The sequence below is a fragment of the Pseudorca crassidens genome, chromosome 10, assembly GCF_039906515.1.
Source record: "Pseudorca crassidens isolate mPseCra1 chromosome 10, mPseCra1.hap1, whole genome shotgun sequence".
Classification (NCBI taxonomy): domain Eukaryota; kingdom Metazoa; phylum Chordata; class Mammalia; order Artiodactyla; family Delphinidae; genus Pseudorca; species Pseudorca crassidens.
This window is the reverse complement of record NC_090305.1, coordinates 25,338,276-25,357,794: the sequence shown is the minus strand read 5'-3', so window position 1 is coordinate 25,357,794 and position 19,519 is coordinate 25,338,276. Positions and strand designations below refer to the sequence as shown.

Here is a 19,519-nt window from a genome sequence, read left to right as displayed (position 1 = left end):
GCCATCAAATCTTAATACACTTTCTACGTTCACTTTTCAGCCCAGTTCTGTTCTATATTCTGTAAAATTAACCGTCTGTAACCATCAATAACACTCTCCCTTTTGTCTTCAGTTAGAAACAGAAAAGAAATACAAAAAAGAGGAACTGTACAGAAAAAATTCCTGGCAATGAGAAGTTATAATCTGGGGTCAGAATCTAAAAGGGACGTGAGTGACATTTCTCTTTCAAGTACGGAGCTTTCCTTGGAGAATCCCAGGCAGCTTCCGAACGAACTAAAAAAGTGATCCGCTTATCCCTAACTGCAGACGGAAAGTTAAAGTGTTCGTCCACAGATAGGCTGTGTCCCTATCTGAGATTATGCACCGAACGCTGTTGGCTGAGAGGTGGTGCGAGCAAAACAAGTGCACACCAACAGGTTATCTACGGAATGGTTAGGCGAACAAGTTACAAAACCTAACAAGCAACGTTAGCTCTTCCGTCCTACCCTATAAAGAAAGCACTTCCTGCCACGGGGCCCGCTATTAAAGAATTAAGGCTGCTCGCTCCCCACTATTCTCCCGCCGCATGCCTAGGTTCCGCAGCCCAGCTCACAAGTCATGCACTGGATTCTTCCATACGGGACTCCTCACCCCTCACCCCAAAGTGGGCCAAATGCATTATCCAATCTGCAATCAAGAAGCCAGGAGCTGAGCTGAACTACAATCGTGAGCAGGGGAAACCATCAACCTAAAAGTGCAAGGGCACGGAACGGTTGCAAGACACAGTTTAAAAGAACAAGCCTTGCTCCAGGCACGACTCCCTCCACCCCGAGGCGGGCGTGCAGACAGCAGGGATGGGGTGGGGGCCGAGTCTTATTGCGTGTACACTGTAAAAGAGCCTTTTCCTTGCCACTCGCAGCAGACGCGACCCCAGGGCTTCCCCGGCCGGCCCCGCGCTCAGACTCCAGTTAGGGTCTCCCAGGTGGCTCTCCAGTCCCCTCCCCCGCGCTTCCCCACCGGCCTCCCCGAGGATCCGCGGGCTACAGTTATCTGGTTTTAATAAAAACCGAAGCGTTCCCGGGCTAGCGGGCTCCCACTCCGAGGGGCAGAGGCGGGAGGGTAAGAGAGAAAAGGAAAGGCCAGAGGCGCCGCGCACCGACCCGCGCATTGCGACCCCGTGGCAGCTCTCCCAGCTCCCTCGGGTTTTGTTCTCCCCCGAGGAAGCGCGATCGCTCTCGGGGCTCTTCCCCGGACCTCCGGCCGCGCCTTCATCCCGCCCGAGCGGGCAGACCCGAGAGCAAGAGCCCACCCACCCCACTTCCCGTCGGCGCGCCGGGTGCGTTCCCGCCGCGCCCGTCAGCGTGCACACCGCCCGCCGACTGCTTCCACCGCCGAACAGGTGAGACAGCATCGCGCGTAAACTCCTGAGACGCCCGCACAGCTCTCACCCCGCCCGCCATCGCGCCCGGGAGCGGGCCAGCGCCCCCGGAGCTGCCGAACTCCTCTGCCACGCGGGCGCAGCGCGGGCCGAGCCGGCAGTCGCTCGTGCGCACCGGGCTCAGGACCCAATGGTGGGTCGCAACCCTCGGTCCCGGCCGCGCGCCGGCGCGGGTGTCATGGCCGAGCGGCGGCCAGGCGAAGTTTCCTGGAGCCGCCCGCTTACCTCTTAGGCCGAGGGTGGCTGCGGCTCCAAGAAGTGGCGAGGCGGCGGCGGCAGCGCCCGGGGCCAGCCGAGCCAGGAGGAGGCGGGAGGGAGTGCCGGGCCAGCAGCAGCCGCCGGGATGGGAAGAGGAAGGCTCCGGGTATCTACAATCTGAACGTGAGCTGACCGTGACGTCACAATGGCGCGGCCAGCCAATCGCCGCCGGGAGGCCGAATCAAGCGCTATGATGTCATGCGGCTCCGGAGCCAATCGCGAGACAATAGAACTTTCGTGATTGTAAATTCCAGAATCCGACGCAGTGGGGAACCGTGGTCTGGGTTGGTCCCCTCCGGTTCACGTGTCTCTGGGCAATTTTATCCCCTTTCTTCCTAATAAGCCTGCGTGGAACGCAGAGCCTGCGCAATAGCACCAGTGAAGTTCCCGATGCCCTGAACTCTGATTCTTTTAGTGCCAGGCGTGGCGAGGTTGTGTGGCCGCGTTTGGACAGCAGAAGCCCACTCTGCAGTCTCCTCGCGGGTTCTGGAAGGGAGCCAGTTCTTCTTGGTTTTGGATGATAGGGTTAAATGCCTGCGGAGATCACCGGCGCGAACAAGATAAGGCAACAACAAAAAAGCGCTCAAAACTGATGCTATAGCTTAACTCCTGGTGGGTAGATTTACCGTGATTTTTCTTAGGGATTCTGATTTTCCCTTAGTGATCACTACCAACTCCATCTCTCCTCAAGACTTTTTGTAGAAGGAGAAAATGTGGTGGAGTAAGTGACGTCTTTTCAGCTAGACAGGTTTAAGCACATAAGACAAAGTGCTTTGTGCTCAGGGCACAAGTGGAAGATCCTTGCTGTTTTTCATTGATATTTGGATAACTTAAGGCCTTCATCATCCTAGTATCCTATGCTTTCCCCATATCCAGCCCCAGAAATTAAGCCTTTCTCCCAGTGCCCTCTGGCTGTATTTCTATTACCCCATGCCCACGGACCCAACATGGTCAACTGTTTAATGTAGGCAAGTTTATTCATTTACGTATTTACAATGTTTATCATGTGCCAGCCGTTCCAGGACCTCGGCCATTGCCCATTGCCTTAAGAATACAGGTGTACAAACTATATACAAATGAGATAATGTAAACATAAACAAATAACAAGATTTTTAACAGTCGATTGCCATTCAACTCCACAAACACTGACTTCAGTTTGACAGATACTATGCTAGGTGTTAGAAATAAAAAACTGCAAGGATCCCCTCCCCCTGTGAAATGATATAGTCAGGAAACAACTACCATGCAGAATGGTAAACACTACGATGGAAACCAAGATAAGGAGATTAATGAAGAACTGTCTGTCAAGGGGCGGGTGAAAAGCATATGCCAGAGGCCTAGAAGAGTTGGGCAAATGTATCTCCTTTATTCTTCACTTTTCTGCCCGAAGTTCAAGGCCAGAGCTGGTTCAGCTCTTCATCACCCTAACAAGTTCTATCCTTCCAGGTTTTAAAAGTTTCAAATTTAACTTGATATTCCAAAAATCTCCAGTTTTACCCAGACACAATTGTTTTTGCTGTGTTCACCTATCAAAATGTTTCGGCCATACTACCAAAATATCTGTATTTATTTTTAATTATGGACTTATATAACTGTCAAGTCATACATTAAATATTAAATAATTTTTCGTATTTTAAGAGAAAAGTAAACACAAATTTCTATTATTTTATTCCTAGCCTTCAAAGGACGCCTTTTGGGCTTCCCTGGTGGCGCAGTGGTTGAGAGTCCACCTGCCGATGCAGGGGACACGGGTTCGTGCCCTGGTCCGGGAAGATCCCACAGGCCGCGGAGCGGCTGGGCCTGTGAGCCATGGCCGCTGAGCCTGCGCGTCCGGAGCCTGTGCTCTGCAACCGGAGAGGCCACAACAGTGAGGGGCCCGCGTACCGCAAAAAAAACAAAAATAAAAACAAAGGACGCCTTTTCATATGCCCTTGACAGATATGCCTTAGTTATTGTCTGTGTATCTTGGTTTCCATTAGAGCATTTTTCACTCTGCATTGTAGTTTCCTGACTGTCCCATCTTGTTCAATCCATGGGGTGCTTGTACCTTCACTTTAAAGAGCCCTGGCGTTAGATTGTAAACTCCATTGGAGGGAGAACCATGTTGAATTTTGCTCATTATTTATCCCCAGATCTTACTACAGTCCCTGATATATAATAAGAGCTTAGTAAATATGTTTTGAATAAGTGTGTGAGCTCTTACTCCCCCTCACCATCATCACACTGGTGCTTCCATTTTCTGCTCTAGAACTCCAACCCTCTGTCAGATAGTTATGTCCCAGGACTATTGACTCCTCTCAAACCTAAGTTAGTAAGGTCATGTTCTCATTCTTTACCCATCCAGAGACTTAGGGTTCCCAATACATATATGATTTAGGGAGAAATTTCTGTCCCCCAGACAACTCATCTTAACCCTGCAGTGTAAACTGACTACCATGACTTCAGTATGAGTTACTCCATATGGCAACACCATCGCATTCATGGATAAAGTTGCAAGAAATGACTCTTCAACTTAACTGTGGGTATTTTTTTTCAAAATAGATCAAGAGAATGCCTAGGATTCCATGCCGGGGTTCAAGGAAAGTGTGTTACTGAGTGTCAGAATCAAATTCCTGGCCAGTTGGGTTCTAGACCCTGTGCTGGAGCCATCCCAATCCTTACAACCAGCCTGTCAAAAATGAACCCAAGGGGCTTCCCTGGTGGCGCAGTGGTTGAGAGTCCCCCTGCAGGGGACACAGGTTCGTGCCCCAGTCCAGGAAGATCCCACATGCTGTGGAGCGGCTGGGCCCATGAGCCATGGCCGCTGAACCTGCACCTTTGGAGCCTGTGCTCAGCAATGGGAGAGGCCACAACAGTGAGAGGCCCGCGTACCGCAAAAAAAGAACCCAAGTAGGTGCAGTACACAGCCCTGTAGCTCTTGCTTGTTTCCCTATAGCAGTGGTCCCCAGGTTTTTGGCACCAGGGACCAGTTTCATGGAAGACAATTTTTCCACAGACCAGGGTAGGAGGTGGGGGCATGATGGTTTCGGGATGATTCAAGCACGTTACATCTATTGTGCACTTTATTTCTATTATTATTACATTGTAATATATAATGAAATAATTATACAACTCACCATGATGCAGAATCAGTGGGAGCCCTGAGCTTGTTTTCACTTGCCACTCACTGATAGGGTTTTGCTATGAGTCTGCAAGCAATTGATTTATTGTAGTCTCTGTGCAGTCAAACCTCTCTGCTAATGATAATCTGTATTTGCAGCCGCTCCCCAGTGCTGGCATCTCCACCTCAGCTCCACCTCAGATCATCAGGCGTTAGATTCTCATAAGGAGCGCGCAGCCTAGATCCCTCACGTGTGCAGTTCACAGTAGGATTTGCACTCCTATGAGAACCTAATGCCGCTCCTGATCTGACAGGAAGTGGAGCTCAGGCGGTAATGTAATGCGAGCGATGGGGAGCGGCTGTAAATGCAGATGAAGCTTCTCTCGCTCACCCACTGCTCACCTCCTTCTGTGTGGCCCAGTTCCTAACAGGCCACAGACTGGTACCAGTCTGTGGCCCGGGGGTTGGGGACCCCTGCCCTATAGCATCCATGGTAGTCCCCTGAGAAGTGATTGTTGAATTATCTTCACATAATAGTTAACTATTTTATTTCTTCTCCTCTCTCTCCTCCTGCTTTTCTTTCTTTATTTTAAAATTCTGGCAGCATTCTCCCTTCTGTGACCCCAGGTCTCCTCCAACCATACACTTCCAACTGTATCAGAAGGTTGCTTCAGTATTAAGAAATATTGGGAGATTTGTTCTATTGTTGTAGCATCTGAAGTTGAATTAAGAAATACGATTGAAAGTTTCATTAGAATGCTGTTCTAATGAGTGCTGTTTGATTTAAAGATGAAATACTACATGTGCTTAGGAGGTATTTGCACAACCCAATGAAACCTCTCTTTTGAGATAAAATACAAGCCTATGTTTGCCTCTGGACATTTGAATGTTGATTAAAATATAAACCAAGTATAAGCTAGTTTATGCTAAGGGTAACACTATTCAGTCTCTGCCTTTTGTTTTTCCTCCCCGTGATCTTACTTTTTTCTTCTTTTCTAATTTGTGTTTTCTGTTATCTTGTTGCCAGGGGCTCCCATTGGCCTGGCTTGTCTTGCTGGAGAGAGAGAGAGATTAAAAGGCAGTTTTCTTTCCTCCTCAGACCTTGGGGTTTGTTCCATGCTTCCTTTGTTACTTTGCTGCTACTCTTCCTTGTTGCTGGTCAACATGTAACCAGGTTTATCTCTATTCCTGTCCTTGAGTGTTCATCCTAATGGATGTGAGCTACTGAAAGGCACTGCCCATGCCTGTCTACCATGTTGTTTTCCCAATGGCTAGCAGAACCTCTGGTAAATAGCGGATGCTCATAAATATCTACTGAATGAGTGAACAATTTGACCTGTTTCTGGATTCTCTGGTCTTTTCTTCTCCACTTCCTTTTATAGTCTTTAGTACTCTATCTGGGAGCAACTGGGCAATGAAAGGCATCTGTGTCCTCACTTCCCTCTATCTATATTACTTCCTAGGTGTATTATCATCCCCCTTTTATGGCTTTGGATTCCATCTACAATCTGCTGACTCCCAAATGTATCTCTCCAGCCCAAACCTTTCCCCTGAATTCCAGACTTATATACTTAACTGCCTATTAATGACTCCTCCTCTTGGGTGTCTGTCTAAAAGGCATCTCAAACTGAGGATAAAAAGTGAACTCTTGATTTTTTCCCCAGACCTGCTCCCTCTGTGGTGTTCTCAAGGCAAACACCTTAGAGTTATGTTCAACTCCTCTTTCTTTCACATCCTATCTTCATGCATCAGCAAAATCCTGCCTAGTCCATCCTCAGAACATATCTAGAATCTGTTTACTTTTCACCCTCCTTATGACAGCCACTGGTTTAAGTCACTATCAGCTGTCTCCCAGAATTTTGCAATAGTCTCCAACTTGACCTCTACTTCTGTGTTTTCCTCCTACGGTCTATTCACAACCCAGCAGCCTGAGCAATCCTCTTAAAACCAATGCCAGATTAAGTCACTTAAAACAATCTATCAAACTCTTAACTCAGTAAAAGTCAAAACCCTTAAAACAACATATAAGACCTTTGTGATTTCTTGGACCTTCTAAAGCTACTCTGTCTTCCACCTGCAACGGCCTCCTTCTTATTCCTTGAGCACACTAAGCACTAGAATTGCCTCAGGGCCTTTGCACTTGCTCTCCCCCATGCCTAGAATAATCTAACCCAGAAATCTCCAAGGCTTATACCCTTGTTTCACTCTGATCTCTATAAATGTCATCTTTTGGGGAGTTCTCCTTGATCACTATCTACATTTGTAACATCTCCCTCCTTGCCTTCCTTTTGCTCTGCTTTATTTTTCTCCTTAGCACTTATCACTGTCAGACATACTAGAGATTCACTTTAAAATTATTTATTTATTTATTTGGCTGTTCTGGGTCTTAGTTGTGGCACGTGGGATCTTTGTTGCCACGTGCGGGATCTTTAGTTGGGGCACGAGGGCTCTTAGTTGCGGCATGCATGCGGGATCTAGTTCCCCGACCAGGGATCAAACCCAGGCCCCCTGCTTTGGGAGCATGAAGTCTTAACCACTGTACCACCAGGGAAGTCCCTATAGGCTCACTTTTAATCTTTGTTTATTCTCATCCCCCTGTTAACTCACTGAGGGCACAGACTGTTCTGTTCACCACTACTTGAAACCCCAGCACCTGGAACATTGCCTGGCACCTGGTAGGAGCTCAGTCAGTACTTATTAAATGGATAAATTAATGAACAAATGAATGGAAAATTGAAATGCAGGTCAGTAAGATATGCTTTTACTAGGAACCCCTTGGCCAAAAATTAAGTCTAAGAGAAAGAAAATAACAACTATAATAATTTAAAAAATTACTATCGATGGGTAATATTTTTCTGTTCCCCATTAATGATAGTTTTTCCTGCCACCTTTCTGAAATGTTAAAATCTGAAAAGTTAACACACTCCAAGAGAATACTTAACCTTTTTAAAGTGCTATAAAAGAAGAAAGACTATAACTATGGTTACGATGAAAAAGACATACCATTGTCTTAAATTGGTATGAATTCGGGATGTCTTACTCTTCTATAAATGCATCAGTTACCTTTTTTAAAAATTAATTAATTTGTTTTTGGCTGTGTTGGGTCTTCGTTGCTGCGCGCGGGCTTTCTCTAGTTGAGTGGGTGCTACTCTTCATTGTGGTTCTCGGGCTTCTCATTGCAGTGGCTTCTCTTGTTGCAGAGCACGGGTTCTAGGTGCACGGGCTTCAGTAGTTGTGGCAGGCGGGCTCAGTAGTTGTGGCTCGCGGGCTCTAGAGCACAGGCTCAGTAGTTGTGGCGCACGGGCTTAGTTGCTCCGCGGCATGTGGGGTCTTCCCGGACCAGGGCTCGAACCCATGTCCCCTGCACTGGCAGGTGGATTCTTAACCACTGCGCCACCTGGGAAGTCCTGCATCAGTTATCTTGAATATCAAGCACTTTCTCTTGAAATAGAGACTGTTACATTTATTTAGATGATAAGTCAAATTTGGCACCAGTTCTTTTTCTTTTTACTACTTATAAATTTCTAAAGCCTTTCCCAATACACTCTCCTTTTATCCTTTCAGCACCATAATGAGATGAGAAAATTGAGCCACAGAAGGGTTAAGTGACATCGCAAGGCTGCAAAGCCAGTAAGTGAAGAATTAAGATTGAATTCAGGTCTCAGTCCTCAACCTCTTTACAGGCTGAGCTTTGTCAAAGATAAGATCTTAAATCAGGAGAGCTTCTCAATGTGTCTTTTACTTTGCTGGTTATAGAAAGAGAAATTTCTCAATTGATATATTTCATTCTATCACATACGAAGGAGCTAAAGAATTCTAGGAAGTAGACAAAAGCAGATGATAACCAAAATTCTGGCTAAAAGCTATGTGCAACTGGCAAAGAGTAGTGACATGGTTCTGTTGTTAAGAACATGCTTGTGTGGACTACGTCCTGGTCGAGCAGTGTGTTCTATAAGTGCTCTGGATGATTTTGGAGTTGGTGATATAGCATAGAATATGCTTTGCCCTAATGCTATTATTTATGAAACAAGTTTTCCAAATATTAGCCATAATTGGTTTAATTATTCTAGGTTATGTGATGTATTAGTTATATGCATAACGTGTCATAAAACGCCTTGCTTTTGTACACCTGCAATTTATTTTATTTTATTTATGTTTGGCTGTGTTGGGTCTTCATTGCTGTGTGCAGGCTTTCTCCAGTCGAGGTGAGCGGTGGCTTCTCTTGTTGCAGTGCGCAGGCCTCTCATTGTGGTGGCTTCTCTTGTTGTGGAGCGCGGGCTTGAGGTGCACGGGCTTCAGTACTTGTGGCTCATGGGCTCTAGAGCAGAGGCTCAGTAGTTGTGGTGCACGGGCTTAGTTGCTCCACGGCATGTGGGATCTTCCCAGACTAGGGCTCGAACCCGTGTCCCTTGCATTGGCAGGCGGATTCTTAACCACTGAACCACCAGGGAAGCCCTGTACACCTGCAATATTAGACATTCTATATTACATGTCAAAAACTGGCGGTGCCATTTCTTTTCACAATCTCAAATTCCCTTTTTGCTGAGAGTAAATATGGCATCTTAAGTGTCAAGTGAAATCTACAAGTGTATGTTGCAGTTCTATTATTTCTGCAAACTATTGCTTGGCATGTGTTGGTGAAGCACATTTATTTTTTTTGAAATTCATATATTCCCTGATGTCAGGTTCACTCAGTCAATTCTCTTTCAGGTTTAATAGCTTTATAGTATTGTCTTCCAATCTGAATGATTAAATAATGCACTGCCCTCCATCAGATGTATTTCAACAGAATGGACGCAGGTATACAACTTAAAAAGCTGTCAGATATCCCACGCTTCCACTGCAGGGGGCAGGGGTTCGATCCCTGATCCAGGAACTAGGATCCCACATGCTGCATGTGCGGCCAGAAAAACAAAAGAAACAAAAAACAAAAACTGGGGCTTCCCTGGTGGCGCAGTGGTTAAGAATCTGCCAGCCAATGCAGGGGACACGGGTTCGAGCCCTGGTCTGGGAAGATCCCACATGCCGCGGAGCAACTAAGCCCGTGAGCCACAACTACTGAGCCTGTGCGTCTGGAGCCTGTGCTCCACAACAAGAGAGGCCACGACAGTGAGAGGCCCGTGCATAGCGATGAAGAGTGGCCCCGCTCACCGCAACTGGAGAAAGCCCTTGCACAGAAACGAAGACCCAACACAGCCAAAAACAAATATAAATAAATCAATTAAAAAAAAAACTGTCAGATACCCTATACACATAAAATTGTTTAAAGTCTAGCAAGTTAAAAGTACAATAATATGTTATTACTTGTGCATTTTGCTAATCAGGAAGATTAACTTCTACATAGTCTTTTGTTGTTGTTGTTGTTGTTTTTTGTTTGGTTTTTGCGGTACGCGGGCCTCTCACTGTTGTGGCCTCTCACGTTGCGGAGCACAGGCTCCGGATGCGCAGACTCAGCGGCCACGGCTCACGGGCCCAGCCGCTCTGCGGCATGTGGGATCTTCCCGGACCGGGGCACAAACCCACGTCCCCTGCATCGGCAGGTGGACTCTCAACCACTGCGCCACCAGGGAAGCCCCCAGTCTTTTTTTGTTTTTTTAGAAGATGTTGGGGGTAGGAGTTTATTAATTTATTTATTTTTGCTGTGTTGCATCTTTGTTTCTGGGCGAGGGCTTTAGTTGTGGCAAGTGGGGGCCACTCTTCATCATGGTGCGCGGGCCTCTATCGCGGCCTCTCTTGTTGCAGAGCACAGGCTCCAGACACGCAGGCTCAGGAGTTGTGGCTCACGGGCCTATTTGCTCTGCGGCGTGTCGGATCCTCCTAGACCAGGGCTCGAACCCGTGTCCCCTGCATTAGCAGGCAGATTCTCAACCACTGTGCCACCAGGGAAGCCCTCTACATAGTCTTAATTTATATGTTGTCTTTTCATTTTTCTCTCCACCTCCTCCCACCCTTTTTACTTTCTGAATGTAACCTAGAACAGAATGTTTCTTTCCTATTCTCCCTGTAACCAGAGCACTCTGTACAGGCCTTTGTTTTATCTCTTGTGATATTAATGTTGTAATTATTTGCTTTTACTTCTCTAACCCAACTCAAGGCTGGAAGATGTGTCATTTATCTTTGTTCCTCTAGCATTATGCTATACCAGATACGTAGTAGGCATTCAATGAATGTTTACTGAATCAGATTTTCAAAGACCATTTACTTTCTTCATGATAAGGACGGCAAATAAAACATAGTAGGCTGTTTCAGGATATGCATGAAAGGCTTTTGGAGCCCCAAGTTTACTTCAGCAGTTTAATGTTCTTTAATAATGCAGTAGGCAGCTTCTGAAAGTGCCACCAGTGATCTCTGGCGCCTGATATTCATGTCCATGGATTAGACCTGGTAACTTGCTCCTAATAGATAGAAAGAACATGGCAGAAATCATGCGAAAAAAATGAGGGAATGACATTTACAAGATTAGGTAGAAAAGAAGTGACTTCTATCTTATTGGCTCTCTCCATATAGCTTCTTGACTTGCATGCTTTGATGAAGCAAGGTGCCATGTTGGAGGGGCTCACATAACAAGAAACTAAGGGTGGCTTCTAGCCAATAGACTGCTAGGACCTGAGGTCCTCAATATGACAGCCTACAAGGAACAGAATCCTGCCAACAAAGTGGATCCTTACCCAGTGCAGCCTTGAAATGACTACAGGCCCAGTGGGCATCTTGACTGTAGTCCATGAGAAACCCTGGAACAGAGAACCCACCTAAGTAAGTGATGCCCCGATTCCTCACCTACAGAAGCTTTGAGTTAAAAATGTTGTGGCGGACTTCCCTGGTGGCGCAGTGGTTAACAATCCGCCTGCCAATGCAGGGGACACGGGTTCGAGCCCTGGTCCAGGAAGATCTCACATGCCGCGGAGCAACTAAGCCCGTGCGCCACAACTACTAAGCCTGCGCTCTAGAGCCCGCGTGCCACAACTACTGAAGCCCACGCACCTGGAGCCCGTGCTCCGCAACAAGAGAAGCCACCGCAATGAGAAGCCCACGCACTGCAAGGAAGAGTGGCCCCTGCTCTCCGCAACCAGAGAAAAGCCTGCGCACAGCAGCGAAGGCCCAATGCAGCCAAAAAATAAAATAAATTTATATAAGAAGAAGGGTCTTCCCTGGTGGCACAGTGGTTAAGAATCTGCCTGCCAATGCAGGAGACACGGGTTTGAGCCCTGGTCCAGGAAGATCCCACATGCCGCGGAGCAACTAAGCCCGTGCGCCACAACTACTGAGCCTGTGCTCTAGAGCCTGTGCTCCACAACAAGAGAAGCCACCGCGATGAGAAGCCCGTGCACGGCAATGAAGAGTAGCTCTCGCTAGCCGCAACTAGAGAAAAACCCCGCGCACAGCAACGAAGACCCAACGTAGCCAAAAATAAATAATTAAAAAAAAGAAGTCACTAAGCTCTGAAAGTGTGAAAACCTGGGAAGTTGCGTTCTGGTTAAATAAATTAAGAAAAATTCCCAAAGACTAGGGATAAAGGGTGCTACAGTGAGTGTATAGGAGAAGCACAAAAAAGACAAAATGAATATTCAGGCAACATTCATGAATAGTCTATTCACTTCTTAAATTTACCTGGGCACCTAGCCGGGTATCTGCAAGTCAGTTAATGCTACGTTGATATTTCCTGAATGTTCTTTGGGGACCTGGTGTGTGCCAGGAATTGAGATAATAAAACTACAATACTTGGTAAAAAAGTGATGTACCTTAAGAAGTGCAGAAAAAGGTGCCCCAGGAATTCAGGTATTGGAGAGGATGAGAAAAGGGTTTTGAGGCAGCAGGGCCTTTGCAAAGGCTATACCCTCCACTTAAAACTGCCCACCTCCCCTTTTCCAGGTCTCAACTTAAAAGTCACCTTTTCAGATAGGTCTCCCCTATTACCCCGGCTAAAATCAGTTCCTCACCTCCTTTCCCTCAGCCACTAGTTTACGCTCAATTCACAGCACTTGACACAATCTGCGACTGTTTCGCTTGCTATTTTTATCCCTACCTTCCCAATTAGGCTTTAGACTTCGTGATGGCAGAAACAAGTCCGCCTTGTTCACTGGGGTGTGCCAGGCATAAAGTATGCGCTCAACAGATATTTGCTGGATGACCCAATGTAAAATGCGAAGTCAAAAAAGGGTGCTGGTCGAGGGATGGAAAAAAGCTGCGTGTCCGGACATGGATTCCTGTCATAGCTCGTCCTCCGAAGAGCTCCGGGCCATCTTTGCACCAACAGGCTCCGAGAGCCCAGGAGGGATCCTCATGGGGTGGGGACGCCCTTTGCGCCGGCCGGAGGGGCGGGCGCGGCTTTTCCTCCCCCACTCCAACCTCCCGCGCCCGAGTCTGGACCTCAACACCTCCGGGGCCCCCATCACTTCCGGGCCCTACAGCCACGCCGGGCCCTGGGACCACAGCCCGCCCCCCGGACCCCTCCTCCACTCTCAGGGCGTGGGGACCGTTAACCGCCTGCGGCGCAGGGCGGTGCCACTCCGGCCCCGCGCCCGGCCGCGCTCCACCACCCTGCGCCCTCCGCGGCCCCGCCCCGCTCCCCCGCTGCGGTCACCCCATTCATCCAGCGGCCGTGCCCGCCAATCACCGCGCACCCACAGCTCCGCATCTGGCGATGGGGCGGGACCGCGCCGGGCACACGCTCATCCCTTCCCGGCCCCGGGCTCGGGCCCGGCCTGGGTCAGTCCCGGGCAGTGACCTGCCTCGGCCTCGCGCTGACCCGGCGTGCACTTGGGTGAGGGTGGGGAGACGCCGGGCGAGGGGTCGGAGAGCTGTGCGGGCCGGACGGAGGAGTCCTGGGATCTGAGGGTGGTCGGGAAGAATGGAAAGTGGTCTTGACTGCAGTGATCCCACTCCCCTCGGACCTAGAGCCCAGAGCATCCAGATTGGCGCGTAGGAAGCTCCCGGTCCCGAGCCGCGCCCTGGGTGGAACTGGGTGGGGCAGGAGAAAAGGGGAAGATGAAGCAGCAGGAAAATGTGGCTCTGGACAGCTCAGCCCAAGTGCGATGCTAGGGAAGGGCTGTGGAGAGAAGCCTGAAGTCCTTACTCATCTCTCGCAGTCATCTTTTATAATCCGGGAATTACCCCGCAGTGGTAGACTTTGTTAATGCTTGTCCAGGCTGCCGAGGGTGGGGATAAAACAAAAGGCTGCTTCTGTAGAGGTAAAATTATATTTACTCTTTGTATCTTCAAAAATTGTGTGATATTGAAAATATCTGTCCTACTATGTTTCATAAATGGGCTTTTGTTTTTTCTTCTGAGCTATCTACCATAATGTCTTATTCATCAGGAAGGATTAAGAGGAAACCTAGTGGCTTTTCTGTTGGTGGCAGAGGTCACTCCCTTCTTCCTCCCCCTCCCTTCTGCCCCCTCCCAAAACCGTAAGGCACAGAAAACAGTTTGACTGTAAACTGCTGCTAGATATTTTCACTTCTCACCTAGTCCCCCTAACCAGTCTGTAGTAATAGGTATTATCACCTGTTTTAGATGTCAAAACAGGTTCAGAGATTAATCTGGCCAAGATCACAGTTTGTGTATCGCAGAGTTTGGGCCCTTTCCACACTTCTTACACCCGATCATGGAATCCACAATAAATGGAAGGTAGAAAGGAATCTAATGCTTTTGGCACCCTTAGCTAAGGACGGTGCATCTAGCCCAGTGTGCAAGCACTTCTTGGAGATGGGTTTGTATTTCTTGAGAACTCTGTCAAGTACATAGTTTTCATGCCAGAACTTTGAAGGGTAGAAGGAGAGTTCCTTGAAGCTCTGAAATGCTAGGTCACATACGGGCTGATGTCTTTTGTAACCCTAGCCTGACCTGAAACAAAACCCCTTTTTGTAATTAAGTATTGCCTGCCGGGATGCTGGAGGGCTGCCCAGGTCTTGTTCAGGGACTTCATTCTTTGTGGCAAGCAGAGTACAGAAAAGTTGGATCAAAGAGTTAATTAGGTCACAGAATGCTTTTTGGAAGGAGAAAGTAGCAAACTATGATTAGACTTTGACCTCAATCCAATTTAACAGATTGACTGGGTCTGTCTGCTCCATACTCCAGGCTGTGGACACACAAAGATGGGTGAGAAGCTTTTCCACCTGCTGGAAAAGATTACAGTTAGGGTGAGGTGCATTAGTGACCTGAGTGTATGAATAACAGTGAAGGAAGGCAGTACATACAATGACAGTAGATAAATACAAGCTAAGAATTATGGTTCAGCTTTGACCAAGCAGCGTAGGTCAAAAGGCTGAAGAAGGAAAGAAGGGCCCTTTTAAGAGCCAAGCTGCAGAGTCAGGACTTTTCTTCACCAGTCAGAGTGGCCTTTAAAAGAAATGCCAGCCCAACATTCTTAACTGTTCTTTAATAGCTTTCCTGTTGCATTTGGTACAAAATCCCAAATCCTTACTATGATATAAAAACCTGCATAAACTGGGTCCTGCTTACCTGCCCAGCCTCCCCACTGTCTACACTGAGTCCTGCTTATGTACCCATTGGGGGCCCGGCTGTCTACACTTGCACCATTCTACTCATCTCTGTTTCTCAGAGACGAAACTTTTTCTCACCCCAGGCCTTTCACACGTGCTGACCCTCTGCCTGTCACTTTACTACCCTGTCCCTCTTCTATACCCGTTCCCCAGCTCATCTGTCCTTCCTTCTCAGCTTCAAGTTGCTTCCTCTGAGAAGCTTCTCTTCTACATAAAGCCCACTATTATAACTCCCATCAGATCTTTTTTTTCTCCAGGTACTTATCAAAAATTTTAAGATATTGTTTATTCATGTGATTCTGTTTGACATCTGCTTGTCCTGTCATCACACCCTTTTTTTCCATAAGGTTTATAACTATAAATATGTGTGTGTGTATCTATATATGTATATGTATATGTATTTATGCAATCACTTGTTTTTAATGTCTGCTGGCCCCACCTGGTTTGGGGCTCCATGCATAGATGTGTTTCCCGTTATATCCAGTGGTTAGCACATTGTCAGGGCTCAATAAATATTTCTCGAGTTAATGACCAGGATCAGTTGTTGGGAAATAGTGGGAGGCAGGCTGAGTAAGGGAGGATGGAGTGGATTGTACAGCACCAAAAAGAGGCGTTTCTACTCAGTTGGTTAGACCTGCCCTCTTCAGTATGGGAGCCACTGGCCACACGCGGGTATTTAGCACTTGAAATGTGACTAAGGAACTGAATTTTAAATTCTATTTAATTTTAATTAATTTACATATTCTAAAGTATATTTGGAACAATGTGGGCATGTGAATCTACTTTTTCAAATATATATTTTATGAAATCCAAACAGAGATCAATTTTTTGTTGAAAATTTATCATCTGAATTGAGAAGAAATACGCTGGATTTTGAAAACCCCATACAAAAAAATAATGTAAAAATAAGGTAAAGTATCTCATTTTTTCCTACTGATTACATGTTGAAATTGTAATATTTTCGATATATTAGTTTAAGTAAAATATATTTTTAGAATTAGTTTCACTAATTCTGGGATATGCCCAAAGAACTGAAAATGGGGACTCAGACAGATACTTGTATACCAGTGTTCATAGCAGCATTATTCATAATAGCCCAAAGATGGTCACACCCAAATTTCCATCAACAGAGGAATCAATAACCAAAACACGATATATATAATGAAATATTATTCAGCCTTAAAGAGGAATGAAATTCTGACACACACTACTACAGAGATGAACCTTGAAAACATTATGCTAAGTGAAACAAGCCAGCCACAAAAGGACACGTATTATACGATTCCACTTATATGAATAGTCAAATTTATAGAGACAGAAAGTATAATAGAGATTACCGGGGCGCTAGGGGAAGTGGGGGTGGAGAGTTAGTGTTTAATGAATACAGAATTTCTGTTTGGGCTGACGCAAAAGTTCTGGAAATGGATAGTGCTGACGGTTGCACAGCATTGTGCAAGAACTTTAATGCCACTGAATTGTACAGTTAAAAATGGTTAAAATGGTGAATTTTTACCACAATACACTTTTAAAAATTGATTTCACTTATTCCTTTTTACTTTTAAAAAATGTGGCTACCAGGACTTCCCTGGTGGCACAGTGGTTAAGAATCTGCCTGCCAATGCAGGGGACATGGGTTTGATCCCTGGTCCCGGAAGATCCCACATGCCGCGGAGCAACTAAGCCCATGAGCCACAACTACTGAGCCCGCACGCCCGCATGCCTAGAGCCCGTGCTCCGCGGCAAAGAGGAGCCACCCCAACAAGAAGCCCGCGCACTGCAACAAAGAGTAGACCCCGCTCGCAGCAACTAGAGAAAGCCTGTGCACAGCAACGAAGACCCAACACAGCCAAAAATAAATAGAATTTTAAAAAATGTGGCTACTAGAAAATTTAAAATTGCATAAGTGGCTTTCTCATTATGTTCTATTGGATGGCACTGGGTTAAACAATTGGGAACCCTGGGGGTGGATGAGCAAATTTCTGAGATGAAGCTTTCACTAATGTCCCTGGCACCAGGAAGTCTGCTTTACAAGGAGGGTAAGAGGGTAGCAGATAATGATGAACCCAAGAATTTAGGATTTGGTGGAATATGCTCTGTATAAAAAGGCATATGGGGAAAAGCCTGGGGGGTGGGGAGGGACACACAGTAGGATTTAATCTGGGAAGGGCTTTCTTTGTGGCTGAAGTGAGAACCTTCTAGAGATAGTGTTATCTCTACTGTAATGGGATAAGTTGGCAGTAAGCCCAGCATGATGTTCCTTAATTGTTGTGGGATCACATGAGTACTGTGTGTGAAGAGCTTTCTGATCTGAGGCTAGAGGCGCAGGTGGGGTGAGAGGCACAGGTGAGGCGCAGGTAAAGTTAATCACAGGTATCAGATTTTTTCCACTGTGATCAGGGTGATGCTTTCCATCTGCTCTGGCTTCTGCAGAGATGCTCGAGCTTTGGGGCTATTTCTACGAGTGCCGCATATTTGATGAGAAGATGAGAAACTGTGAGAAGTTTCATTTGTTATGACTCCCTGATACCTCAAGTATAGAAACCCACTCTTCCAAAATTGCACTGTCACCAGTTGAAGAATGTTGTTCTTGGAGAATGGTTGTCTTCATGTGTCCAACATTGTCCTACTTGTGAGGTTTTCAACCACCCAGAAGACAGGCAAGTACTGACCCAAACTTAGAATGTGCACTGTGCCCAAGGATAAAAGGTATGGGAGAAGGTGGCAAGACAGCGGTCGGAGACTAATTCAGCTGTTCCACGTTTTCTGACGCTCAGAGAAGCCAGTGGGAGATACAAGTTCCAGAACTGATGCAGGGCTGATCTTGTGGATTCTCAGGGATTTGAGCCTGGCCCCAACACATCCTTACAGCCTTCCACACAGTTTAGGAAACAGCCCAGCTCTTTGGGCTTGCCGCAGATTAAGAATGGCCATCACTGAGGTTGGACACGAGGTCCAGCTCGGTAGGCATCTCCAGAAATAAAATTTCACCTGGGTTGGGCTGAAGCTGACTCTGACCCTGGGAATATAAGGGGGGAAAACCAAGCTCACTGGGGAAAAAAATCTATACACCTAGAATATGAATTCAGTACTTTATAAAACAATGCAGGGTCAGTCTCTGCCCAAATGAAATGAAGCATAATAGAACTGCTAAAAAGTTTGTACCAGCTAAGTGTTTAACCTATGTATCTATTTATATTTATTGCTGGTTTTCGATTAGTGTAGTTTAGTTCTTTTTAAAGATCTCTGTGAGACCTAAGATTATATCCTGGTCTGACCATTCCAATGGTTATCAAAAGTCAGTCCCTGGACCAACTGTCTCCAGCATTGTTGCTGGTATGGGGTGAAGGAGTATATTTTTAATACCATCCAAATTTACATATCCTAACCCCAGTGAAAATAGTGTCTTTGATGGACTTTACCCTTAACTCCTATTGTAATGGCCAGATCATGGCTAGGACTTCGCATTATGTTTTTAGATATCATAAGTAATTGAGTTTCTAGTGTGAATTATTCCTTTTTGTCAGTTCTGAAAAGAAAGCTCTATTTCTGTCCTCCACTATATTTAAGACATTCCATGGCTATGTTTGCTCTTGACCAAGTAAGAATTAGAGGTAGTTATCTGAAAATAGAGGAGGATCTGCTTTGGCCTTAATCTCTTAAGTAACAATTGGTTTAACTTAACTTGGTAATGATTGTAGCATCCAACAATTCCCACTTCAATGGGAAATGTGATCATAACACAGGTTCCCAGGGAAATGAAAAGGCATGGGGAAGAAGTACTCATCTATTAAGTGCTTCGATTGTCTGAGATTAACTATACAGATATGGCTCCAAACAGGAGACTATGAAAAATCACTATTTTATAAATTAGCAAGTTTCTTGACTCATTTCTTCTTACCTGTAATCCCAGAGAATGCATTTCAGCTACAGATGCTAAGGGATTAAGAGATAATCTAAACCTTTTATTCTAGCAATAACTATGTCATATACATGTCTCGGTTCTTTAATCTTTTGGATGGTTCTGAGAAAGCCCCAGTGGTATTATATGTAATGTGATTATAGTGTCTGCACACTAAGTCATCCTGGTGTGGACATTTCTGGGTTCTAAATTTGTGGTAGAAGTTACTGTAGTTGTTGGTTTTTATGAGAGAGGTTAATGGTTATGGTTCTGTGTGTTTCTTGTGCCTTTGTTTGTTGACAAGTCTAAGCTATCTTCCTAAAGTCATGTAAGTATTTACATAC

At 46.2% G+C, this 19,519-nt stretch overlaps 1 protein-coding gene across 2 annotated transcripts in view; it reads right to left on the bottom strand.

The window, feature by feature from the left end:
- Positions 1-1,799, bottom strand: part of ELOVL5 (ELOVL fatty acid elongase 5) — a 69,990-nt gene extending 68,191 nt beyond the window's left edge. Inside the window, exon 1 of one of the 2 annotated variants that reach the window (XM_067752679.1) lies at positions 1,643-1,799. The gene's annotated coding sequence lies outside the window, so the exon portion shown is untranslated. The remainder of the gene's footprint in view (positions 1-1,642) is intronic. The other variant, XM_067752680.1, reaches the window with a different exon arrangement.
- Positions 1,800-19,519: the final 17,720 nt, after the last annotated feature.